Source organism: Pseudophryne corroboree, chromosome 1, assembly GCF_028390025.1.
Source record: "Pseudophryne corroboree isolate aPseCor3 chromosome 1, aPseCor3.hap2, whole genome shotgun sequence".
Lineage (NCBI taxonomy): Eukaryota > Metazoa > Chordata > Amphibia > Anura > Myobatrachidae > Pseudophryne > Pseudophryne corroboree.
Genome location: NC_086444.1, coordinates 512,040,788 through 512,066,375, shown reverse-complemented (window position 1 = coordinate 512,066,375; position 25,588 = coordinate 512,040,788). Strand labels below are relative to the sequence as shown.

Sequence of the window (25,588 nt, the reverse complement as noted above, 5' to 3'; positions counted from 1 at the left end):
AAGTTTTGTTTTCCATGTTCAGGGTTGGAATCCAAGTGTCTAGAGTTTGTTCTCTAATGGATTTTAACTCAGCAATGAAATTAAATTTGTGAATCTTGCACAAACTGGCTACTTAATTTAGCTCATGGGTTTGATTGGATGCCATTGTAGTGGACCCCAGTGGGGTTTCTGTTCATGACCATTGGCTGAGAAGAGCAGTTTTCTTAAGCCAAAGATATGGAGCCCTCATTCTGAATTTGTGAGATATTTTATTTTGCTACCTCTGTAAATAAAGAATTGTGGATCAAATAATAAAAATAATATGATATACACATATGTGGTTGGTTTCAAGCTCTTTTATCCAGAGAGAATACAATCTGATCTTTTATTGCAACATGTGAAATAATGAAATAATTGATGCATTTTTTATGTTGTAAATTGAAAGAGATTTGCAGTGAGTGTAAGTCTAATTCTAAAGTCAATCTTTTCACAAGTAACAAGAAATAGAAACTGTAGAGCAAAGAAGAAAATGAATAACATTGTCAGAAGTGGGATTTGAACCCACGCCTCCAGAGGAGACTGCGACCTGAACGCAGCGCCTTAGACCGCTCGGCCATCCTGACACATGAAACCACTGCTTTTTGAAAAGATGTATATTATGAAATAACCTATCTATAGTTACAATGACAATGTTGCTATTAAAACTGTTAATTTAAAAACTAGATATGAATTGCTTTTCCATTCATTTTAAAGAGGTTTCTAGTTGGCGTTACAATAAAAGTAAGTTTTGTTTTCCATGTTCACGGTTGGAATCCAAGTGTCTAGAGTTTGTTCCCTAATGGATTTTAACTCAGCAATGAAATGAAATTTGTGAATCTTGCACAAACTGGCTACTTAATTTAGCTCATGGGTTTGATTGGATGCCAATTTAGTGGACCCCAGTGGGGTTTCTGTTCATGACCATTGGCTGAGAAGAGCAGTTTTCTTAAGCCAAAGATATGGAGCCCTCATTCTGAATTTGTGAGATATTTTATTTTGCTACCTCTGTAAATAAAGAATTGTGGATCAAATAATAAAAATAATATGATATACACATATGTGGTTGGTTTCAAGCTCTTTTATCCAGGGAGAATACAATCTGATCTTTTATTGCAACATGGGAAATAATGAAATAATTGATGCATTTTTTATGTTGTAAATTGAAAGAGATTTGCAGTGAGTGTTTGTCTAATTCTAAAGTCAATCTTTTCACAAGTAACAAGAAATAGAAACTGTAGAGCAAAGAAGAAAATGAATAACATTGTCAGAAGTGGGATTTGAACCCAGGCCACTCAGCGCTTTAGACCGCTCGGCCATCCTGACACATGAAACCACTGCTTTTTGAAAAGATGTATATTATGAAATAACCTATCTATAGTTACAATGACAATGTTGCTATTAAAACTGTTAATTTAAAAACTAAATATGAATTGCTTTTTCATTCATTTTAAAGAGGTTTCTAGTTGGCGTTACAATAAAAGTAAGTTTTGTTTTCCATGTTCAGGGTTGGAATCCAAGTGTCTAGAGTATGTTCTCTAATGGATTTTAACTCAGCAATGAAATGAAATTTGTGAATCTTGCACAAACTGGCTACTTAATTTAGCTCATGGGTTTGATTGGATGCCATTGTAGTGGACCCCAGTGGGGTTTCTGTTCATGACCATTGGCTGAGAAGAGCAGTTTTCTTAAGCCAAAGATATGGAGCCCTCATTCTGAATTTGTGAGATATTTTATTTTGCTACCTCTGTAAATAAAGAATTGTGGATCAAATAATAAAAATAATATGATATACACATATGTGGTTGGTTTCAAGCTCTTTTATCCAGAGAGAATACAATCTGATCTTTTATTGCAACATGGGAAATAATGAAATAATTGATGCATTTTTTATGTTGTAAATTGAAAGAGATTTGCAGTGAGTGTTTGTCTAATTCTAAAGCCAATCTTTTCACAAGTAACAAGAAATAGAAACTGTAGAGCAAAGAAGAAAATGAATAACATTGTCAGAAGTGGGATTTGAACCCAGGCCACTCAGCGCCTTAGACCGCTCGGCCATCCTGACACATGAAACCACTGCTTTTTGAAAAGATGTATATTTTAAAATAACCTATCTATAGTTACAATGACAATGTTGCTATTAAAACTGTTAATTTAAAAACTAAATATGAATTGCTTTTTCATTCATTTTAAAGAGGTTTCTAGTTGGCGTTACAATAAAAGTATATTTTGTTTTCCATGTTCAGGGTTGGAATCCAAGTGTCTAGAGTTTGTTCTCTAATGGATTTTAACTCAGCAATGAAATTAAATTTGTGAATCTTGCACAAACTGGTTATTTAATTTAGCTCATGGGTTCGATTGGATGCCATTGTAGTGGACCCCAGTGGGGTTTCTGTTCATGACCATTGGCTGAGAAGAGCAGTTTTCTTAAGCCAAAGATATGGAGCCCTCATTCTGAATTTGTGAGATATTTTATTTTGCTACCTCTGTAAATAAAGAATTGTGGATCAAATAATAAAAATAATATGATATACACATATGTGGTTGGTTTCAAGCTCTTTTATCCAGAGAGAATACAATCTGATCTTCTATTGCAACATGGGAAATAATGAAATAATTGATGCATTTTTTTATGTTGTAAATTGAAAGAGATTTGCAGTGAGTGTAAGTCTAATTCTAAAGTCAATCTTTTCACAAGTAACAAGAAATAGAAACTGTAGAGCAAAGAAGAACATGAATAACATTGTCAGAAGTGGGATTTGAACCCATGCCTCCAGAGGAGACTGCGACCTTAACTTAGCGCCTTAGACCGCTCGGCCATCCTGACACATGAAACAACTACTTTTTTAAAAGATGTATATTATGAAATAACCTATCTATAGTTACAATGACAATGTTGCTATTAAAACTGTTAATTTAAAAACTAAATATGAATTGCTTTTTCATTCATTTTAAAGAAGTTTCTAGTTGGCGTTACAATAAAAGTATGTTTTGTTTTCCATGTTCAGGGTTGGAATCCAAGTGTCTAGAGTTTGTTCTCTAATGGATTTTAACTTAGCAATGAAATTAAATTTGTGAATCTTGCACAAACTGGTTATTTAATTTAGCTCATGGGTTCGATTGGATGCCATTGTAGTGGACCCAAGTGGGGTTTCTGTTCATGACCATTGGCTGAGAAGAGCAGTTTTCTTAAGCCAAAGATATGGAGCCCTCATTCTGAATTTGTGAGATATTTTATTTTGCTACCTCTGTAAATAAAGAATTGTGGATCAAATAATAAAAATAATATGATATACACATATGTGGTTGGTTTCAAGCTCTTTTATCCAGGGAGAATACAATCTGATCTTTTATTGCAACATGGGAAATAATGAAATAATTGATGCATTTTTTATGTTGTAAATTGAAAGAGATTTGCAGTGAGTGTTTGTCTAATTCTAAAGCCAATCTTTTCACAAGTAACAAGAAATAGAAACTGTAGAGCAAAGAAGAAAATGAATAACATTGTCAGAAGTGGGATTTGAACCCAGCCCACTCAGCGCCTTAGACCGCTCGGCCATCCTGACACATGAAACCACTGCTTTTGAAAAGATGTATATTATGAAATAACCTATCTATAGTTACAATGACAATGTTGCTATTAAAACTGTTAATTTAAAAAAAAATATATGAATTGCTTTTCCATTCATTTTAAAGAGGTTTCTAGTTGGCGTTACAATAAAAGTAAGTTTTGTTTTCCATGTTCAGGGTTGGAATCCAAGTGTCTAGAGTTTGTTCTCTAATGGATTTTAACTCAGCAATGAAATGAAATTTGTGAATCTTGCACAAACTGGCTACTTAATTTAGCTCATGGGTTTGATTGGATGCCATTGTAGTGGACCCCAGTGGGGTTTCTGTTCATGACCATTGGCTGAGAAGAGCAGTTTTCTTAAGCCAAAGATATGGAGCCCTCATTCTGAATTTGTGAGATATTTTATTTTGCTACCTCTGTAAATAAAGAATTGTGGATAAAATAATAAAAATAATATGATATACACATATGTGGATGGTTTCAAGCTCTTTTATCCAGGAAGAATACAATCTGATCTTTTATTGCAACATGGGAAATAGTGAAATAATTGATGCATTTTTTTATGTTGTAAATTGAAAGAGATTTGCAGTGAGTGTTTGTCTAATTCTAAAGTCAACCTTTTCACAAGTAACAAGAAATAGAAACTGTAGAGCAAAGAAGAAAATGAATAACACTGTCAGAAGTGGGATTTGAACCCACGCCTCCAGAGGAGACTGCGACCTGAACGCAGCGCCTTAGACCGCTCGGCCATCCTGACACATGAAACCACTGCTTTTTGAAAAGATGTATATTATGAAATAACCTATCTATAGTTACAATGACAATGTTGCTATTAAAACTGTTAATTTAAAAACTAGATATGAATTGCTTTTCCATTCATTTTAAAGAGGTTTCTAGTTGGCGTTACAATAAAAGTAAGTTTTGTTTTCCATGTTCACGGTTGGAATCCAAGTGTCTAGAGTTTGTTCCCTAATGGATTTTAACTCAGCAATGAAATGAAATTTGTGAATCTTGCACAAACTGGCTACTTAATTTAGCTCATGGGTTTGATTGGATGCCAATTTAGTGGACCCCAGTGGGGTTTCTGTTCATGACCATTGGCTGAGAAGAGCAGTTTTCTTAAGCCAAAGATATGGAGCCCTCATTCTGAATTTGTGAGATATTTTATTTTGCTACCTCTGTAAATAAAGAATTGTGGATCAAATAATAAAAATAATATGATATACACATATGTGGTTGGTTTCAAGCTCTTTTATCCAGGGAGAATACAATCTGATCTTTTATTGCAACATGGGAAATAATGAAATAATTGATGCATTTTTTATGTTGTAAATTGAAAGAGATTTGCAGTGAGTGTAAGTCTAATTCTAAAGTCAATCTTTTCACAGGTAACAAGAAATAGAAACTGTAGAGCAAAGAAGAAAATGAATAACATTGTCAGAAGTGGGATTTGAACCCACGCCTCCAGAGGAGACTGCGACCTGAACGCAGCGCCTTAGGCCGCTCGGCCATCCTGACACATGAAACCGCTACTTTTTGAAAAGATGTATATTATGAAATAACCTATCTATAGTTACAATGACAATGTTGCTATTAAAACTGTTAATTTAAAAACTAAATATGAATTGCTTTTCCATTCATTTTAAAGAGGTTTCTAGTTGGCGTTACAATAAAAGTAAGTTTTGTTTTCCATGTTCAGGGTTGGAATCCAAGTGTCTAGAGTTTGTTCTCTAATGGATTTTAACTCAGCAATGAAATGAAATTTGTGAATCTTGCACAAACTGGCTACTTAATTTAGCTCATGGGTTTGATTGGATGCCATTGTAGTGGACCCCAGTGGGGTTTCTGTTCATGACCATTGGCTGAGAAGAGCGGTTTTCTTAAGCCAAAGATATGGAGCCCTCATTCTGAATTTGTGAGATATTTTATTTTGCTACCTCTGTAAATAAAGAATTGTGGATCAAATAATAAAAATAATATGATATACACATATGTGGTTGGTTTCAAGATCTTTTATCCAGAGAGAATACAATCTGATCTTTTATTGCAACATGGGAAATAATGAAATAATTGATGCATTTTTTATGTTGTAAATTGAAAGAGATTTGCAGTGAGTGTAAGTCTAATTCTAAAGTCAATCTTTTCACAAGTAACAAGAAATAGAAACTGTAGAGCAAAGAAGAAAATGAATAACATTGTCAGAAGTGGGATTTGAACCCACGCCTCCAGAGGAGACTGCGACCTGAACGCAGCGCCTTAGACCGCTCGGCCATCCTGACACATGAAACCACTGCTTTTTGAAAAGATGTATATTATGAAATAACCTATCTATAGTTACAATGACAATGTTGCTATTAAAACTGTTAATTTAAAAACTAGATATGAATTGCTTTTCCATTCATTTTAAAGAGGTTTCTAGTTGGCGTTACAATAAAAGTAAGTTTTGTTTTCCATGTTCACGGTTGGAATCCAAGTGTCTAGAGTTTGTTCCCTAATGGATTTTAACTCAGCAATGAAATGAAATTTGTGAATCTTGCACAAACTGGCTACTTAATTTAGCTCATGGGTTTGATTGGATGCCATTGTAGTGGACCCCAGTGGGGTTTCTGTTCATGACCATTGGCTGAGAAGAGCAGTTTTCTTAAGCCAAAGATATGGAGCCCTCATTCTGAATTTGTGAGATATTTTATTTTGCTACCTCTGTAAATAAAGAATTGTGGATCAAATAATAAAAATAATATGATATACACATATGTGGTTGGTTTCAAGCTCTTTTATCCAGGGAGAATACAATCTGATCTTTTATTGCAACATGGGAAATAATGAAATAATTGTTGCATTTTTTATGTTGTAAATTGAAAGAGATTTGCAGTGAGTGTAAGTCTAATTCTAAAGTCAATCTTTTCACAAGTAACAAGAAATAGAAACTGTAGAGCAAAGAAGAAAATGAATAACATTGTCAGAAGTGGGATTTGAACCCACGCCTCCAGAGGAGACTGCGACCTGAACGCAGCGCCTTAGACCGCTCGGTTATCCTGACACATGAAACCACTACTTTTTGAAAAGATGTATATTATGAAATAACCTATCTATACTTACAATGACAATGTTGCTATTAAAACTGTTAATTTAAAAACTAAATATGAATTGCTTTTCCATTCATTTTAAAGAGGTTTCTAGTTGGCGTTACAATAAAAGTAAGTTTTGTTTTCCATGTTCAGGGTTGGAATCCAAGTGTCTAGAGTTTGTTCTCTAATGGATTTTAACTCAGCAATGAAATGAAATTTGTGAATCTTGCACAAACTGGCTACTTAATTTAGCTCATGGGTTTGATTGGATGCCATTGTAGTGGACCCCAGTGGGGTTTCTGTTCATGACCATTGGCTGAGAAGAGCAGTTTTCTTAAGCCAAAGATATGGAGCCCTCATTCTGAATTTGTGAGATATTTTATTTTGCTACCTCTGTAAATAAAGAATTGTGGATAAAATAATAAAAATAATATGATATACACATATGTGGTTGGTTTCAAGCTCTTTTATCCAAGAAGAATACAATCTGATCTTTTATTGCAACATGGGAAATAATGAAATAGTTGATGCATTTTTTATGTTGTAAATTGAAAGAGATTTGCAGTGAGTGTTTGTTTAATTCTAAAGTCAATCTTTTCACAAGTAAAAAGAAATAGAAACTGTAGAGCAAAGAAGAAAATGAATAACATTGTCAGAAGAGGGATTTGAACCCACGCCTCCAGAGGAGACTGCGACCTGAACGCAGCGCCTTAGACCGCTCGGCCATCCTGACACATGAAACCACTGCTTTTTGAAAAGATGTATATTATGAAATAACCTATCTATACTTACAATGACAATATTGCTATTAAAACTGTTAATTTATAAACTAAATATGAATTGCTTTTCCATTCATTTTAAAGAGGTTTCTAGTTGGCGTTACAATAAAAGTAAGTTTTGTTTTCCATGTTCAGGGTTGGAATCCAAGTGTCTAGAGTTTGTTCTCTAATGGATTTTAACTCAGCAATGAAATTAAATTTGTGAATCTTGCACAAACTGGTTATTTAGTTTAGCTCATGGGTTCGATTGGATGCCATTGTAGTGGACCCCAGTAGGGTTTTTGTTCATGACCATTGGCTGAGAAGAGCAGTTTTCTTAAGCCAAAGATATGGAGCCCTCATTCTGAATTTGTGAGATATTTTATTTTGCTACCTCTGTAAATAAAGAATTGTGGATCAAATAATAAAAATAATATGATATACACATATGTGGTTGGTTTCAAGCTCTTTTATCCAGGGAGAATACAATCTGATCTTTTATTGCAACATGGGAAATAATGAAATAATTGATGCATTTTTTATGTTGTAAATTGAAAGAGATTTGCAGTGAGTGTTTGTCTAATTCTAAAGCCAATCTTTTCACAAGTAACAAGAAATAGAAACTGTAGAGCAAAGAAGAAAATGAATAACATTGTCAGAAGTGGGATTTGAACCCAGGCCACTCAGCGCCTTAGACCGCTCGGCCATCCTGACACATGAAACCACTGCTTTTTGAAAAGATGTATATTATGAAATAACCTATCTATAGTTACAATGACAATGTTGCTATTAAAACTGTTAATTTAAAAACTAAATATGAATTGCTTTTTCATTCATTTTAAAGAGGTTTCTAGTTGGCGTTACAATAAAAGTATGTTTTGTTTTCCATGTTCAGGGTTGGAATCCAAGTGTCTAGAGTTTGTTCTCTAATGGATTTTAACTCAGCAATGAAATTAAATTTGTGAATCTTGCACAAACTGGTTATTTAATTTAGCTCATGGGTTCGATTGGATGCCATTGTAGTGGACCCCAGTGGGGTTTCTGTTCATGACCATTGGCTGAGAAGAGCAGTTTTCTTAAGCCAAAGATATGGAGCCCTCATTCTGAATTTGTGAGATATTTTATTTTGCTACCTCTGTAAATAAAGAATTGTGGATCAAATAATAAAAATAATATGATATACACATATGTGGTTGGTTTCAAGCTCTTTTATCCAGAGAGAATACAATCTGATCTTTTATTGCAACATGGGAAATAATGAAATAATTGATGCATTTTTTATGTTGTAAATTGAAAGAGATTTGCAGTGAGTGTTTGTCTAATTCTAAAGCCAATCTTTTCACAAGTAACAAGAAATAGAAACTGTAGAGCAAAGAAGAAAATGAATAACATTGTCAGAAGTGGGATTTGAACCCAGACCACTCAGCGCCTTAGACCGCTCGGCCATCCTGACACATGAAACCACTGCTTTTTGAAAAGATGTATATTATGAAATAACCTATCTATAGTTACAATGACAATGTTGCTATTAAAACTGTTAATTTAAAAACTAAATATGAATTGCTTTTTCATTCATTTTAAAGAGGTTTCTAGTTGGCGTTACAATAAAAGTATGTTTTGTTTTCCATGTTCAGGGTTGGAATCCAAGTGTCTAGAGTTTGTTCTCTAATGGATTTTAACTCAGCAATGAAATTAAATTTGTGAATCTTGCACAAACTGGTTATTTAATTTAGCTCATGGGTTCGATTGGATGCCATTGTAGTGGACCCCAGTGGGGTTTCTGTTCATGACCATTAGCTGAGAAGAGCAGTTTTCTTAAGCCAAAGATATAGAGCCCTCATTCTGAATTTGTGAGATATTTTATTTTGCTACCTCTGTAAATAAAGAATTGTGGATCAAATAATAAAAATAATATGATATACACATATGTGGTTGGTTTCAAGCTCTTTTATCCAGGGAGAATACAATCTAATCTTTTATTGCAACATGGGAAATAATGAAATAATTGATGCATTTTTTATGTTGTAAATTGAAAGAGATTTGCAGTGAGTGTTTGTCTAATTCTAAAGCCAATCTTTTCACAAGTAACAAGAAATAGAAACTGTAGAGCAAAGAAGAAAATGAATAACATTGTCAGAAGTGGGATTTGAACCCAGGCCACTCAGCGCCTTAGACCGCTCGGCCATCCTGACACATGAAACCACTGCTTTTTGAAAAGATGTATATTATGAAATAACCTATCTATAGTTACAATGACAATGTTGCTATTAAAACTGTTAATTTAAAAACTAAATATGAATTGCTTTTTCATTCATTTTAAAGAGGTTTCTAGTTGGCGTTACAATAAAAGTATGTTTTGTTTTCCATGTTCAGGGTTGGAATCCAAGTGTCTAGAGTTTGTTCTCTAATGGATTTTAACTCAGCAATGAAATGAAATTTGTGAATCTTGCACAAACTGGCTACTTAATTTAGCTCATGGGTTTGATTGGATGCCATTGTAGTGGACCCCAGTGGGGTTTCTGTTCATGACCATTGGCTGAGAAGAGCAGTTTTCTTAAGCCAAAGATATGGAGCCCTCATTCTGAATTTGTGAGATATTTTATTTTGCTACCTCTGTAAATAAAGAATTGTGGATAAAATAATAAAAATAATATGATATACACATATGTGGTTGGTTTCAAGCTCTTTTATCCAGGAAGAATACAATCTGATCTTTTATTGCAACATGGGAAATAATGAAATAATTGATGCATTTTTTATGTTGTAAATTGAAAGAGATTTGCAGTGAGTGTTTGTCTAATTCTAAAGTCAATCTTCTCACAAGTAACAAGAAATAGAAACTGTAGAGCAAAGAAGAAAATGAATAACACTGTCAGAAGTGGGATTTGAACCCACGCCTCCAGAGGAGACTGCGACCTGAACGCAGCGCCTTAGACCGCTCGGCCATCCTGACACATGAAACCACTGCTTTTTGAAAAGATGTATATTATGAAATAACCTATCTATAGTTACAATGACAATGTAGCTATTAAAACTGTTAATTTAAAAACTAGATATGAATTGCTTTTCCATTCATTTTAAAGAGGTTTCTAGTTGGCGTTACAATAAAAGTATGTTTTGTTTTCCATGTTCAGGGTTGGAATCCAAGTGTCTAGAGTTTGTTCTCTAATGGATTTTAACTCAGCAATGAAATTAAATTTGTGAATCTTGCACAAACTGGTTATTTAATTTAGCTCATGGGTTCGATTGGATGCCATTGTAGTGGACCCCAGTGGGGTTTCTGTTCATGACCATTGGCTGAGAAGAGCAGTTTTCTTAAGCCAAAGATATGGAGCCCTCATTCTGAATTTGTGAGATATTTTATTTTGCTACCTCTGTACATAAAGAATTGTGGATCAAATAATAAAAATAATATGATATACACATATGTGGTTGGTTTCAAGCTCTTTTATCCAGGGAGAATACAATCTGATCTTTTATTGCAACATGGGAAATAATGAAATAATTGATGCATTTTTTATGTTGTAAATTGAAAGAGATTTGCAGTGAGTGTTTGTCTAATTCTAAAGCCAATCTTTTCACAAGTAACAAGAAATAGAAACTGTAGAGCAAAGAAGAAAATGAATAACATTGTCAGAAGTGGGATTTGAACCCAGGCCACTCAGCGCCTTAGACCGCTCGGCCATCCTGACACATGAAACCACTGCTTTTTTAAAAGATGTATATTATTAAATAACCTATCTATAGTTACAATGACAATGTTGCTATTAAAACTGTTAATTTAAAAACTAAATATGAATTGCTTTTCCATTCATTTTAAAGAGGTTTCTAGTTGGCGTTACAATAAAAGTAAGTTTTGTTTTCCATGTTCAGGGTTGGAATCCAAGTGTCTAGAGTTTGTTCTCTAATGGATTTTAAGTCAGCAATGAAATGAAATTTGTGAATCTTACACAAACTGGCTACTTAATTTAGCTCATGGGTTCGATTGGATGCCATTGTAGTGGACCCCAGTGGGGTTTCTGTTCATGACCATTGGCTGAGAAGAGCAGTTTTCTTAAGCCAAAGATATGGAGCCCTCATTCTGAATTTGTGAGATATTTTATTTTGCTACCTCTGTAAATAAAGAATTGTGGATCAAATAATAAAAATAATATGATATACACATATGTGGTTGGTTTCAAGCTCTTTTATCCAGAGAGAATACAATCTGATCTTTTATTGCAACATGGGAAATAATGAAATAATTGATGCATTTTTTATGTTGTAAATATAAAGAGATTTGCAGTGAGTGTAAGTCTAATTCTAAAGTCAATCTTTTCACAAGTAACAAGAAATAGAAACTGTAGAGCAAAGAAGAAAATGAATAACATTGTCAGAAGTGGGATTTGAACCCACGCCTCCAGAGGAGACTGCGACCTGAACGCAGCGCCTTAGACCGCTCGGCCATCCTGACACATGAAACCACTGCTTTTTGAAAAGATGTATATTATGAAATAACCTATCTATAGTTACAATGACAATGTTGCTATTAAAACTGTTAATTTAAAAACTAGATATGAATTGCTTTTCCATTCATTTTAAAGAGGTTTCTAGTTGGCGTTACAATAAAAGTAAGTTTTGTTTTCCATGTTCACGGTTGGAATCCAAGTGTCTAGAGTTTGTTCCCTAATGGATTTTAACTCAGCAATGAAATGAAATTTGTGAATCTTGCACAAACTGGCTACTTAATTTAGCTCATGGGTTTGATTGGATGCCAATTTAGTGGACCCCAGTGGAGTTTCTGTTCATGACCATTGGCTGAGAAGAGCAGTTTTCTTAAGCCAAAGATATGGAGCCCTCATTCTTAATTTGTGAGATATTTTATTTTGCTACCTCTGTAAATAAAGAATTGTGGATCAAATAATAAAAATAATATGATATACACATATGTGGTTGGTTTCAAGCTCTTTTATCCAGGGAGAATACAATCTGATCTTTTATTGCAACATGGGAAATAATGAAATAATTGATGCATTTTTTATGTTGTAAATTGAAAGAGATTTGCAGTGAGTGTAAGTCTAATTCTAAAGTCAATCTTCTCACAAGTAACAAGAAATAGAAACTGTAGAGCAAAGAAGAAAATGAATAACACTGTCAGAAGTGGGATTTGAACCCACGCCTCCAGAGGAGACTGCGACCTGAACGCAGCGCCTTAGACCGCTCGGCCATCCTGACACATGAAACCACTGCTTTTTGAAAAGATGTATATTATGAAATAACCTATCTATAGTTACAATGACAATGTAGCTATTAAAACTGTTAATTTAAAAACTAGATATGAATTGCTTTTCCATTCATTTTAAAGAGGTTTCTAGTTGGCGTTACAATAAAAGTATGTTTTGTTTTCCATGTTCAGGGTTGGAATCCAAGTGTCTAGAGTTTGTTCTCTAATGGATTTTAAGTCAGCAATGAAATGAAATTTGTGAATCTTACACAAACTGGCTACTTAATTTAGCTCATGGGTTTGATTGGATGCCATTGTAGTGGACCCCAGTGGGGTTTCTGTTCATGACCATTGGCTGAGAAGAGCAGTTTTCTTAAGCCAAAGATATGGAGCCCTCATTCTGAATTTGTGAGATATTTTATTTTGCTACCTCTGTAAATAAAGAATTGTGGATCAAATAATAAAAATAATATGATATACACATATGTGGTTGGTTTCAAGCTCTTTTATCCAGAGAGAATACAATCTGATCTTTTATTGCAACATGGGAAATAATGAAATAATTGATGCATTTTTTATGTTGTAAATATAAAGAGATTTGCAGTGAGTGTAAGTCTAATTCTAAAGTCAATCTTTTCACAAGTAACAAGAAATAGAAACTGTAGAGCAAAGAAGAAAATGAATAACATTGTCAGAAGTGGGATTTGAACCCACGCCTCCAGAGGAGACTGCGACCTGAACGCAGCGCCTTAGACCGCTCGGCCATCCTGACACATGAAACCACTGCTTTTTGAAAAGATGTATATTATGAAATAACCTATCTATAGTTACAATGACAATGTTGCTATTAAAACTGTTAATTTAAAAACTAGATATGAATTGCTTTTCCATTCATTTTAAAGAGGTTTCTAGTTGGCGTTACAATAAAAGTAAGTTTTGTTTTCCATGTTCACGGTTGGAATCCAAGTGTCTAGAGTTTGTTCCCTAATGGATTTTAACTCAGCAATGAAATGAAATTTGTGAATCTTGCACAAACTGGCTACTTAATTTAGCTCATGGGTTTGATTGGATGCCAATTTAGTGGACCCCAGTGGAGTTTCTGTTCATGACCATTGGCTGAGAAGAGCAGTTTTCTTAAGCCAAAGATATGGAGCCCTCATTCTTAATTTGTGAGATATTTTATTTTGCTACCTCTGTAAATAAAGAATTGTGGATCAAATAATAAAAATAATATGATATACACATATGTGGTTGGTTTCAAGCTCTTTTATCCAGGGAGAATACAATCTGATCTTTTATTGCAACATGGGAAATAATGAAATAATTGATGCATTTTTTATGTTGTAAATTGAAAGAGATTTGCAGTGAGTGTAAGTCTAATTCTAAAGTCAATCTTTTCACAAGTAACAAGAAATAGAAACTGTAGAGCAAAGAAGAAAATGAATAACATTGTCAGAAGTGGGATTTGAACCCACGCCTCCAGAGCAGACTGCGACCTGAACGCAGCGCCTTAGACTGCTCGGCCATCCTGACACATGAAACCACTACTTTTTGAAAAGATGTATATTATGAAATAACCTATCTATACTTACAATGACAATGTTGCTATTAAAACTGTTAATTTAAAAACTAAATATGAATTGCTTTTCCATTCATTTTAAAGAGGTTTCTAGTTGGCGTTACAATAAAAGTAAGTTTTGTTTTCCATGTTCAGGGTTGGAATCCAAGTGTCTAGAGTTTGTTCTCTAATGGATTTTAACTCAGCAATGAAATTAAATTTGTGAATCTTGCACAAACTGGTTATTTAATTTAGCTCATGGGTTCGATTGGATGCCATTGTAGTGGACCCCAGTAGGGTTTTTGTTCATGACCATTGGCTGAGAAGAGCAGTTTTCTTAAGCCAAAGATATGGAGCCCTCATTCTGAATTTGTGAGATATTTTATTTTGCTACCTCTGTAAATAAAGAATTGTGGATCAAATAATAAAAATAATATGATATACACATATGTGGTTGGTTTCAAGCTCTTTTATCCAGGGAGAATACAATCTGATCTTTTATTGCAACATGGGAAATAATGAAATAATTGATGCATTTTTTATGTTGTAAATTGAAAGAGATTTGCAGTGAGTGTTTGTCTAATTCTAAAGCCAATCTTTTCACAAGTAACAAGAAATAGAAACTGTAGAGCAAAGAAGAAAATGAATAACATTGTCAGAAGTGGGATTTGAACCCAGGCCACTCAGCGCCTTAGACCGCTCGGCCATCCTGACACATGAAACCACTGCTTTTTGAAAAGATGTATATTATGAAATAACCTATCTATAGTTACAATGACAATGTAGCTATTAAAACTGTTAATTTAAAAACTAGATATGAATTGCTTTTCCATTCATTTTAAAGAGGTTTCTAGTTGGCGTTACAATAAAAGTAAGTTTTGTTTTCCATGTTCAGGGTTGGAATCCAAGTGTCTAGAGTTTGTTCTCTAATGGATTTTAACTCAGCAATGAAATGAAATTTGTGAATCTTGCACAAACTGGCTACTTAATTTAGCTCATGGGTTTGATTGGATGCCATTGTAGTGGACCCCAGTGGGGTTTCTGTTCATGACCATTGGCTGAGAAGAGCAGTTTTCTTAAGCCAAAGATATGGAGCCCTCATTCTGAATTTGTGAGATATTTTATTTTGCTACCTCTGTAAATAAAGAATTGTGGATAAAATAATAAAAATAATATGATATACACATATGTGGTTGGTTTCAAGCTCTTTTATCCAGGAAGAATACAATCTGATCTTTTATTGCAACATGGGAAATAATGAAATAATTGATGCATTTTTTTATGTTGTAAATTGAAAGAGATTTGCAGTGAGTGTTTGTCTAATTCTAAAGTCAATCTTTTCACAAGTAACAAGAAATAGAAACTGTAGAGCAAAGAAGAAAATGAATAACACTGTCAGAAGTGGGATTTGAACCCACGCCTCCAGAGGAGACTGCGACCTGAACGCAGCGCCTTAGACCGCTCGGCCATCCTGACACATGAAACCACTGCTTTTTGAAAAGATGTATATTATGAAATAACCTATCTATAGTTACAATGACAATGTTGCTATTAAAACTGTTAATTTAAAAACTAGATATGAATTGCTTTTCCATTCATTTTAAAGAGGTTTCTAGTTGGCGTTACAATAAAAGTAAGTTTTGTTTTCCATGTTCACGGTTGGAATCCAAGTGTCTAGAGTTTGTTCCCTAATGGATTTTAACTCAGCAATGAAATGAAATTTGTGAATCTTGCACAAACTGGCTACTTAATTTAGCTCATGGGTTTGATTGGATGCCAATTTAGTGGACCCCAGTAGGGTTTCTGTTCATGACCATTGGCTGAGAAGAGCAGTTTTCTTAAGCCAAAGATATGGAGCCCTCATTCTGAATTTGTGAGATATTTTATTTTGCTACCTCTGTAAATAAAGAATTGTGGATCAAATAATAAAAATAATATGATATACACATATGTGGTTGGTTTCAAGCTCTTTTATCCAGGGAGAATACAATCTGATCTTTTATTGCAACATGGGAAATAATGAAATAATTGATGCATTTTTTATGTTGTAAATTGAAAGAGATTTGCAGTGAGTGTAAGTCTAATTCTAAAGTCAATCTTTTCACAAGTAACAAGAAATAGAAACTGTAGAGCAAAGAAGAAAATGAATAACATTGTCAGAAGTGGGATTTGAACCCACGCCTCCAGAGGAGACTGCGACCTGAACGCAGCGCCTTAGACCGCTCGGCCATCCTGACACATGAAACCTCTACTTTTTTAAAAGATGTATATTATGAAATAACCTATCTATAGTTACAATGACAATGTTGCTATTAAAACTGTTAATTTAAAAACTAAATATGAATTGCTTTTCCATTCATTTTAAAGAGGTTTCTAGTTGGCGTTACAATAAAAGTAAGTTTTGTTTTCCATGTTCAGGGTTGGAATCCAAGTGTCTAGAGTTTGTTCTCTAATGGATTTTAACTCAGCAATGAAATTAAATTTGTGAATCTTGCACAAACTGGCTACTTAATTTAGCTCATGGGTTTGATTGGATGCCATTGTAGTGGACCCCAGTGGGGTTTCTGTTCATGACCATTGGCTGAGAAGAGCAGTTTTCTTAAGCCAAAGATATGGAGCCCTCATTCTGAATTTGTGAGATATTTTATTTTGCTACCTCTGTAAATAAAGAATTGTGGATCAAATAATAAAAATAATATGATATACACATATGTGGTTGGTTTCAAGCTCTTTTATCCAGAGAGAATACAATCTGATTTTTTATTGCAACATGGGAAATAATGAAATAATTGATGCATTTTTTATGTTGTAAATTGAAAGAGATTTGCAGTGAGTGTTTGTCTAATTCTAAAGCCAATCTTTTCACAAGTAACAAGAAATAGAAACTGTAGAGCAAAGAAGAAAATGAATAACATTGTCAGAAGTGGGATTTGAACCCACGCCTCCAGAGGAGACTGCGACCTGAACGCAGCGCCTTAGACCGCTCGGTTATCCTGACACATGAAATCACTACTTTTTGAAAAGATGTATATTATGAAATAACCTATCTATACTTACAATGACAATGTTGCTATTAAAACTTAATTTAAAAACTAAATATGAATTGCTTTTCCATTCATTTTAAAGAGGTTTCTAGTTGGCGTTACAATAAAAGTAAGTTTTGTTTTCCATGTTCAGGGTTGGAATCCAAGTGTCTAGAGTTTGTTCTCTAATGGATTTTAACTCAGCAATGAAATTAAATTTGTGAATCTTGCACAAACTGGCTACTTAATTTAGCTCATGGGTTTGATTGGATGCCATTGTAGTGGACCCCAGTGGGGTTTCTGTTCATGACCATTGGCTGAGAAGAGCAGTTTTCTTAAGCCAAAGATATGGAGCCCTCATTCTGAATTTGTGAGATATTTTATTTTGCTACCTCTGTAAATAAAGAATTGTGGATCAAATAATAAAAATAATATGATATACACATATGTGGTTGGTTTCAAGCTCTTTTATCCAGAGAGAATACAATCTGATTTTTTATTGCAACATGGGAAATAATGAAATAATTGATGCATTTTTTATGTTGTAAATTGAAAGAGATTTGCAGTGAGTGTTTGTCTAATTCTAAAGCCAATCTTTTCACAAGTAACAAGAAATAGAAACTGTATAGCAAAGAAGAAAATGAATAACATTGTCAGAAGTGGGATTTGAACCCACGCCTCCAGAGGAGACTGCGACCTGAACGCAGCGCCTTAGACCGCTCGGTTATCCTGACACATGAAATCACTACTTTTTGAAAAGATGTATATTATGAAATAACCTATCTATACTTACAATGACAATGTTGCTATTAAAACTGTTAATTTAAAAACTAAATATGAATTGCTTTTCCATTCATTTTAAAGAGGTTTCTAGTTGGCGTTACAATAAAAGTAAGTTTTGTTTTCCATGTTCAGGGTTGGAATCCAAGTGTCTAGAGTTTGTTCTCTAATGGATTTTAACTCAGCAATGAAATTAAATTTGTGAATCTTGCACAAACTGGTTATTTAATTTAGCTCATGGGTTCGATTGGATGCCATTGTAGTGGACCCCAGTGGGGTTTTTGTTCATGACCATTGGCTGAGAAGAGCAGTTTTCTTAAGCCAAAGATATGGAGCCCTCATTCTGAATTTGTGAGATATTTTATTTTGCTACCTCTGTAAATAAAGAATTGTGGATCAAATAATAAAAATAATATGATATACACATATGTGGTTGGTTTCAAGCTCTTTTATCCAGAGAGAATACAATCTGATCTTTTATTGCAACATGGGAAATAATGAAATAATTGATGCATTTTTTATGTTGTAAATTGAAAGAGATTTGCAGTGAGTGTTTGTCTAATTCTAAAGCCAATCTTTTCACAAGTAACAAGAAATAGAAACTGTAGAGCAAAGAAAAAAATGAATAACATTGTCAGAAGTGGGATTTGAACCCAGGCCACTCAGCGCCTTAGACCGCTCGGCTATCCTGACACATGAAACCACTGCTTTTTGAAAAGATGTATATTATGAAATAACCTATCTATAGTTACAATGACAATGTTGCTATTAAAACTGTTAATTTAAAAACTAGATATGAATTGCTTTTCCATTCATTTTAAAGAGGTTTCTAGTTGGCGTTACAATAAAAGTAAGTTTTGTTTTCCATGTTCACGGTTGGAATCCAAGTGTCTAGAGTTTGTTCCCTAATGGATTTTAACTCAGCAATGAAATGAAATTTGTGAATCTTGCACAAACTGGCTACTTAATTTAGCTCATGGGTTTGATTGGATGCCAATTTAGTGGACCCCAGTAGGGTTTCTGTTCATGACCATTGGCTGAGAAGAGCAGTTTTCTTAAGCCAAAGATATGGAGCCCTCATTCTGAATTTGTGAGATATTTTATTTTGCTACCTCTGTAAATAAAGAATTGTGGATCAAATAATAAAAATAATATGATATACACATATGTGGTTGGTTTCAAGCTCTTTTATCCAGGGAGAATACAATCTGATCTTTTATTGCAACATGGGAAATAATGAAATAATTGATGCATTTTTTATGTTGTAAATTGAAAGAGATTTGCAGTGAGTGTAAGTCTAATTCTAAAGTCAATCTTTTCACAAGTAACAAGAAATAGAAACTGTAGAGCAAAGAAGAAAATGAATAACATTGTCAGAAGTGGGATTTGAACCCACGCCTCCAGAGGAGACTGCGACCTGAACGCAGCGCCTTAGACCGCTCGGCCATCCTGACACATGAAACCTCTACTTTTTGAAAAGATGTATATTATGAAATAACCTATCTATAGTTACAATGACAATGTTGCTATTAAAACTGTTAATTTAAAAACTAAATATGAATTGCTTTTCCATTCATTTTAAAGAGGTTTCTAGTTGGCGTTACAATAAAAGTAAGTTTTGTTTTCCATGTTCAGGGTTGGAATCCAAGTGTCTAGAGTTTGTTCTCTAATGGATTTTAACTCAGCAATGAAATTAAATTTGTGAATCTTGCACAAACTGGCTACTTAATTTAGCTCATGGGTTTGATTGGATGCCATTGTAGTGGACCCCAGTGGGGTTTCTGTTCATGACCATTGGCTGAGAAGAGCAGTTTTCTTAAGCCAAAGATATGGAGCCCTCATTCTGAATTTGTGAGATATTTTATTTTGCTACCTCTGTAAATAAAGAATTGTGGATCAAATAATAAAAATAATATGATATACACATATGTGGTTGGTTTCAAGCTCTTTTATCCAGAGAGAATACAATCTGATTTTTTATTGCAACATGGGAAATAATGAAATAATTGATGCATTTTTTATGTTGTAAATTGAAAGAGATTTGCAGTGAGTGTTTGTCTAATTCTAAAGCCAATCTTTTCACAAGTAACAAGAAATAGAAACTGTAGAGCAAAGAAGAAAATGAATAACATTGTCAGAAGTGGGATTTGAACCCACGCCTCCAGAGGAGACTGCGACCTGAACGCAGCGCCTTAGACCGCTCGGTTATCCTGACACATGAAATCACTACTTTTTGAAAAGATGTATATTATGAAATAACCTATCTATACTTACAATGACAATGTTGCTATTAAAACTTAATTTAAAAACTAAATATGAATTGCTTTTCCATTCATTTTAAAGAGGTTTCTAGTTGGCGTTACAATAAAAGTAAGTTTTGTTTTCCATGTTCAGGGTTGGAATCCAAGTGTCTAGAGTTTGTTCTCTAATGGATTTTAACTCAGCAATGAAATTAAATTTGTGAATCTTGCACAAACTGGCTACTTAATTTAGCTCATGGGTTTGATTGGATGCCATTGTAGTGGACCCCAGTGGGGTTTCTGTTCATGACCATTGGCTGAGAAGAGCAGTTTTCTTAAGCCAAAGATATGGAGCCCTCATTCTGAATTTGTGAGATATTTTATTTTGCTACCTCTGTAAATAAAGAATTGTGGATCAAATAATAAAAATAATATGATATACACATATGTGGTTGGTTTCAAGCTCTTTTATCCAGAGAGAATACAATCTGATTTTTTATTGCAACATGGGAAATAATGAAATAATTGATGCATTTTTTATGTTGTAAATTGAAAGAGATTTGCAGTGAGTGTTTGTCTAATTCTAAAGCCAATCTTTTCACAAGTAACAAGAAATAGAAACTGTATAGCAAAGAAGAAAATGAATAACATTGTCAGAAGTGGGATTTGAACCCACGCCTCCAGAGGAGACTGCGACCTGAACGCAGCGCCTTAGACCGCTCGGTTATCCTGACACATGAAATCACTACTTTTTGAAAAGATGTATATTATGAAATAACCTATCTATACTTACAATGACAATGTTGCTATTAAAACTGTTAATTTAAAAACTAAATATGAATTGCTTTTCCATTCATTTTAAAGAGGTTTCTAGTTGGCGTTACAATAAAAGTAAGTTTTGTTTTCCATGTTCAGGGTTGGAATCCAAGTGTCTAGAGTTTGTTCTCTAATGGATTTTAACTCAGCAATGAAATTAAATTTGTGAATCTTGCACAAACTGGTTATTTAATTTAGCTCATGGGTTCGATTGGATGCCATTGTAGTGGACCCCAGTGGGGTTTTTGTTCATGACCATTGGCTGAGAAGAGCAGTTTTCTTAAGCCAAAGATATGGAGCCCTCATTCTGAATTTGTGAGATATTTTATTTTGCTACCTCTGTAAATAAAGAATTGTGGATCAAATAATAAAAATAATATGATATACACATATGTGGTTGGTTTCAAGCTCTTTTATCCAGAGAGAATACAATCTGATCTTTTATTGCAACATGGGAAATAATGAAATAATTGATGCATTTTTTATGTTGTAAATTGAAAGAGATTTGCAGTGAGTGTTTGTCTAATTCTAAAGCCAATCTTTTCACAAGTAACAAGAAATAGAAACTGTAGAGCAAAGAAGAAAATGAATAACATTGTCAGAAGTGGGATTTGAACCCAGGCCACTCATCGCCTTAGACCGCTCGGCCATCCTGACACATGAAACCACTGCTTTTTAAAAAGATGTATATTATGAAATAACCTATCTATAGTTACAATGACAATGTTGCTATTAAAACTGTTAATTTAAAAACTAAATATGAATTGCTTTTTCATTCATTTTAAAGAGGTTTCTAGTTGGCGTTACAATAAAAGTATGTTTTGTTTTCCATGTTCAGGGTTGGAATCCAAGTGTCTAGAGTTTGTTCTCTAATGGATTTTAACTCAGCAATGAAATTAAATTTGTGAATCTTGCACAAACTGGTTATTTAATTTAGCTCATGGGTTCGATTGGATGCCATTGTAGTGGACCCCAGTGGGGTTTCTGTTCATGACCATTGGCTGAGAAGAGCAGTTTTCTTAAGCCAAAGATATGGAGCCCTCATTCTGAATTTGTGAGATATTTTATTTTGCTACCTCTGTACATAAAGAATTGTGGATCAAATAATAAAAATAATATGATATACACATATGTGGTTGGTTTCAAGCTCTTTTATCCAGGGAGAATACAATCTGATCTTTTATTGCAACATGGGAAATAATGAAATAATTGATGCATTTTTTATGTTGTAAATTGAAAGAGATTTGCAGTGAGTGTTTGTCTAATTCTAAAGCCAATCTTTTCACAAGTAACAAGAAATAGAAACTGTAGAGCAAAGAAGAAAATGAATAACATTGTCAGAAGTGGGATTTGAACCCAGGCCACTCAGCGCCTTAGACCGCTCGGCCATCCTGACACATGAAACCACTGCTTTTTTAAAAGATGTATATTATTAAATAACCTATCTATAGTTACAATGACAATGTTGCTATTAAAACTGTTAATTTAAAAACTAAATATGAATTGCTTTTTCATTCATTTTAAAGAGGTTTCTAGTTGGCGTTACAATAAAAGTATGTTTTGTTTTCCATGTTCAGGGTTGGAATCCAAGTGTCTAGAGTTTGTTCTCTAATGGATTTTAACTCAGCAATGAAATTAAATTTGTGAATCTTGCACAAACTGGCTACTTAATTTAGCTCATGGGTTTGATTGGATGCCATTGTAGTGGACCCCAGTGGGGTTTCTGTTCATGACCATTGGCTGAGAAGAGCAGTTTTCTTAAGCCAAAGATATGGAGCCCTCATTCTGAATTTGTGAGATATTTTATTTTGCTACCTCTGTAAATAAAGAATTGTGGATCAAATAATAAAAATAATTTGATATACACATATGTGGTTGGTTTCAAGCTCTTTTATCCAGAGAGAATACAATCTGATCTTTTATTGCAACATGGGAAATAATGAAATAATTGATGCATTTTTTATGTTGTAAATATAAAGAGATTTGCAGTGAGTGTAAGTCTAATTCTAAAGTCAATCTTTTCACAAGTAACAAGAAATAGAAACTGTAGAGCAAAGAAGAAAATGAATAACATTGTCAGAAGTGGGATTTGAACCCACGCCTCCAGAGGAGACTGCGACCTGAACGCAGCGCCTTAGACCGCTCGGCCATCCTGACACATGAAACCACTGCTTTTTGAAAAGATGTATATTATGAAATAACCTATCTATAGTTACAATGACAATGTTGCTATTAAAACTGTTAATTTAAAAACTAGATATGAATTGCTTTTCCATTCATTTTAAAGAGGTTTCTAGTTGGCGTTACAATAAAAGTAAGTTTTGTTTTCCATGTTCACGGTTGGAATCCAAGTGTCTAGAGTTTGTTCCCTAATGGATTTTAACTCAGCAATGAAATGAAATTTGTGAATCTTGCACAAACTGGCTACTTAATTTAGCTCATGGGTTTGATTGGATGCCAATTTAGTGGACCCCAGTGGAGTTTCTGTTCATGACCATTGGCTGAGAAGAGCAGTTTTCTTAAGCCAAAGATATGGAGCCCTCATTCTGAATTTGTGAGATATTTTATTTTGCTACCTCTGTAAATAAAGAATTGTGGATCAAATAATAAAAATAATATGATATACACATATGTGGTTGGTTTCAAGCTCTTTTATCCAGGGAGAATACAATCTAATCTTTTATTGCAACATGGGAAATAATGAAATAATTGATGCATTTTTTATGTTGTAAATTGAAAGAGATTTGCAGTGAGTGTTTGTCTAATTCTAAAGCCAATCTTTTCACAAGTAACAAGAAATAGAAACTGTAGAGCAAAGAAGAAAATGAATAACATTGTCAGAAGTGGGATTTGAACCCAGGCCACTCAGCGCCTTAGACCGCTCGGCCATCCTGACACATGAAACCACTGCTTTTTGAAAAGATGTATATTATGAAATAACCTATCTATAGTTACAATGACAATGTTGCTATTAAAACTGTTAATTTAAAAAATAAATATGAATTGCTTTTCCATTCATTTTAAAGAGGTTTCTAGTTGGCGTTACAATAAAAGTAAGTTTTGTTTTCCATGTTCAGGGTTGGAATCCAAGTGTCTAGAGTTTGTTCTCTAATGGATTTTAACTCAGCAATGAAATGAAATTTGTGAATCTTGCACAAACTGGCTACTTAATTTAGCTCATGGGTTTGATTGGATGCCATTGTAGTGGACCCCAGTGGGGTTTCTGTTCATGACCATTGGCTGAGAAGAGCAGTTTTCTTAAGCCAAAGATATGGAGCCCTCATTCTGAATTTGTGAGATATTTTATTTTGCTACCTCTGTAAATAAAGAATTGTGGATAAAATAATAAAAATAATATGATATACACATATGTGGTTGGTTTCAAGCTCTTTTATCCAGGAAGAATACAATCTGATCTTTTATTGCAACATGGGAAATAATGAAATAATTGATGCATTTTTTATGTTGTAAATTGAAAGAGATTTGCAGTGAGTGTTTGTCTAATTCTAAAGTCAATCTTTTCACAAGTAACAAGAAATAGAAACTGTAGAGCAAAGAAGAAAATGAATAACACTGTCAGAAGTGGGATTTGAACCCACGCCTCCAGAGGAGACTGCGACCTGAACGCAGTGCCTTAGACCGCACAGCCATCCTGACACATGAAACCACTGCTTTTTGAAAAGATGTATATTATGAAATAACCTATCTATAGTTACAATGACAATGTAGCTATTAAAACTGTTAATTTAAAAACTAGATATGAATTGCTTTTCCATTCATTTTAAAGAGGTTTCTAGTTGGCGTTACAATAAAAGTAAGTTTTGTTTTCCATGTTCAGGGTTGGAATCCAAGTGTCTAGAGTTTGTTCTCTAATGGATTTTAACTCAGCAATGAAATTAAATTTGTGAATCTTGCACAAACTGGCTACCTAATTTAGCTCATGGGTTTGATTGGATGCCATTGTAGTGGACCCCAGTGGGGTTTCTGTTCATGACCATTGGCTGAGAAGAGCAGTTTTCTTAAGCCAAAGATATGGAGCCCTCATTCTGAATTTGTGAGATATTTTATTTTGCTACCTCTGTAAATAAAGAATTGTGGATCAAATAATAAAAATAATATGATATACACATATGTGGTTGGTTTCAAGCTCTTTTATCCAGAGAGAATACAATCTGATCTTCTATTGCAACATGGGAAATAATGAAATAATTGATGCATTTTTTATGTTGTAAATTGAAAGAGATTTGCAGTGAGTGTAAGTCTAATTCTAAAGTCAATCTTTTCACAAGTAACAAGAAATAGAAACTGTAGAGCAAAGAAGAAAATGAATAACATTGTCAGAAGTGGGATTTGAACCCATGCCTCCAGAGGAGACTGCGACCTTAACGTAGCGCCTTAGACCGCTCGGCCATCCTGACACATGAAACAACTACTTTTTTAAAAGATGTATATTATGAAATAACCTATCTATAGTTACAATGACAATGTTGCTATTAAAACTGTTAATTTAAAAACTAAATATGAATTGCTTTTCCATTCATTTTAAAGAGGTTTCT

The 25,588-nt window shown here is 33.9% G+C and overlaps 22 non-coding genes across 22 annotated transcripts; all 22 read right to left on the bottom strand.

Annotated features, from left to right (window-relative positions):
* Positions 1 to 519: 519 nt before the first annotated feature.
* On the bottom strand, positions 520 to 602 carry TRNAL-CAG (transfer RNA leucine (anticodon CAG)). Its single transcript has one exon. It is a non-coding gene; the product is annotated as a tRNA-Leu (tRNA).
* Positions 603 to 2,759: 2,157 nt separating this feature from the next.
* On the bottom strand, positions 2,760 to 2,842 carry TRNAL-AAG (transfer RNA leucine (anticodon AAG)). The gene has a single exon. It is a non-coding gene; the product is annotated as a tRNA-Leu (tRNA).
* A 1,418-nt stretch (positions 2,843 to 4,260) lies between these two features.
* Positions 4,261 to 4,343, bottom strand: TRNAL-CAG (transfer RNA leucine (anticodon CAG)). The gene has a single exon. It is a non-coding gene; the product is annotated as a tRNA-Leu (tRNA).
* Positions 4,344 to 5,021: 678 nt separating this feature from the next.
* Positions 5,022 to 5,104, bottom strand: TRNAL-CAG (transfer RNA leucine (anticodon CAG)). Its single transcript has one exon. It is a non-coding gene; the product is annotated as a tRNA-Leu (tRNA).
* Positions 5,105 to 5,782: 678 nt separating this feature from the next.
* Positions 5,783 to 5,865, bottom strand: TRNAL-CAG (transfer RNA leucine (anticodon CAG)). Its single transcript has one exon. It is a non-coding gene; the product is annotated as a tRNA-Leu (tRNA).
* Positions 5,866 to 6,543: 678 nt separating this feature from the next.
* On the bottom strand, positions 6,544 to 6,626 carry TRNAL-CAG (transfer RNA leucine (anticodon CAG)). The gene has a single exon. It is a non-coding gene; the product is annotated as a tRNA-Leu (tRNA).
* Positions 6,627 to 7,304: 678 nt separating this feature from the next.
* TRNAL-CAG (transfer RNA leucine (anticodon CAG)) lies at positions 7,305 to 7,387 on the bottom strand. The gene has a single exon. It is a non-coding gene; the product is annotated as a tRNA-Leu (tRNA).
* Positions 7,388 to 10,282: 2,895 nt separating this feature from the next.
* On the bottom strand, positions 10,283 to 10,365 carry TRNAL-CAG (transfer RNA leucine (anticodon CAG)). Its single transcript has one exon. It is a non-coding gene; the product is annotated as a tRNA-Leu (tRNA).
* Positions 10,366 to 11,782: 1,417 nt separating this feature from the next.
* Positions 11,783 to 11,865, bottom strand: TRNAL-CAG (transfer RNA leucine (anticodon CAG)). Its single transcript has one exon. It is a non-coding gene; the product is annotated as a tRNA-Leu (tRNA).
* A 678-nt stretch (positions 11,866 to 12,543) lies between these two features.
* TRNAL-CAG (transfer RNA leucine (anticodon CAG)) lies at positions 12,544 to 12,626 on the bottom strand. The gene has a single exon. It is a non-coding gene; the product is annotated as a tRNA-Leu (tRNA).
* Positions 12,627 to 13,304: 678 nt separating this feature from the next.
* On the bottom strand, positions 13,305 to 13,387 carry TRNAL-CAG (transfer RNA leucine (anticodon CAG)). The gene has a single exon. It is a non-coding gene; the product is annotated as a tRNA-Leu (tRNA).
* Positions 13,388 to 14,065: 678 nt separating this feature from the next.
* TRNAL-CAG (transfer RNA leucine (anticodon CAG)) lies at positions 14,066 to 14,148 on the bottom strand. The gene has a single exon. It is a non-coding gene; the product is annotated as a tRNA-Leu (tRNA).
* Positions 14,149 to 15,566: 1,418 nt separating this feature from the next.
* Positions 15,567 to 15,649, bottom strand: TRNAL-CAG (transfer RNA leucine (anticodon CAG)). The gene has a single exon. It is a non-coding gene; the product is annotated as a tRNA-Leu (tRNA).
* Positions 15,650 to 16,327: 678 nt separating this feature from the next.
* TRNAL-CAG (transfer RNA leucine (anticodon CAG)) lies at positions 16,328 to 16,410 on the bottom strand. The gene has a single exon. It is a non-coding gene; the product is annotated as a tRNA-Leu (tRNA).
* Positions 16,411 to 17,088: 678 nt separating this feature from the next.
* Positions 17,089 to 17,171, bottom strand: TRNAL-CAG (transfer RNA leucine (anticodon CAG)). Its single transcript has one exon. It is a non-coding gene; the product is annotated as a tRNA-Leu (tRNA).
* Positions 17,172 to 17,847: 676 nt separating this feature from the next.
* On the bottom strand, positions 17,848 to 17,930 carry TRNAL-CAG (transfer RNA leucine (anticodon CAG)). The gene has a single exon. It is a non-coding gene; the product is annotated as a tRNA-Leu (tRNA).
* Positions 17,931 to 19,347: 1,417 nt separating this feature from the next.
* TRNAL-CAG (transfer RNA leucine (anticodon CAG)) lies at positions 19,348 to 19,430 on the bottom strand. The gene has a single exon. It is a non-coding gene; the product is annotated as a tRNA-Leu (tRNA).
* Positions 19,431 to 20,108: 678 nt separating this feature from the next.
* On the bottom strand, positions 20,109 to 20,191 carry TRNAL-CAG (transfer RNA leucine (anticodon CAG)). The gene has a single exon. It is a non-coding gene; the product is annotated as a tRNA-Leu (tRNA).
* A 676-nt stretch (positions 20,192 to 20,867) lies between these two features.
* Positions 20,868 to 20,950, bottom strand: TRNAL-CAG (transfer RNA leucine (anticodon CAG)). The gene has a single exon. It is a non-coding gene; the product is annotated as a tRNA-Leu (tRNA).
* Positions 20,951 to 23,106: 2,156 nt separating this feature from the next.
* TRNAL-CAG (transfer RNA leucine (anticodon CAG)) lies at positions 23,107 to 23,189 on the bottom strand. Its single transcript has one exon. It is a non-coding gene; the product is annotated as a tRNA-Leu (tRNA).
* A 1,417-nt stretch (positions 23,190 to 24,606) lies between these two features.
* TRNAL-CAG (transfer RNA leucine (anticodon CAG)) lies at positions 24,607 to 24,689 on the bottom strand. The gene has a single exon. It is a non-coding gene; the product is annotated as a tRNA-Leu (tRNA).
* Positions 24,690 to 25,367: 678 nt separating this feature from the next.
* TRNAL-AAG (transfer RNA leucine (anticodon AAG)) lies at positions 25,368 to 25,450 on the bottom strand. Its single transcript has one exon. It is a non-coding gene; the product is annotated as a tRNA-Leu (tRNA).
* Between the last annotated feature and the right edge of the window lie 138 nt (positions 25,451 to 25,588).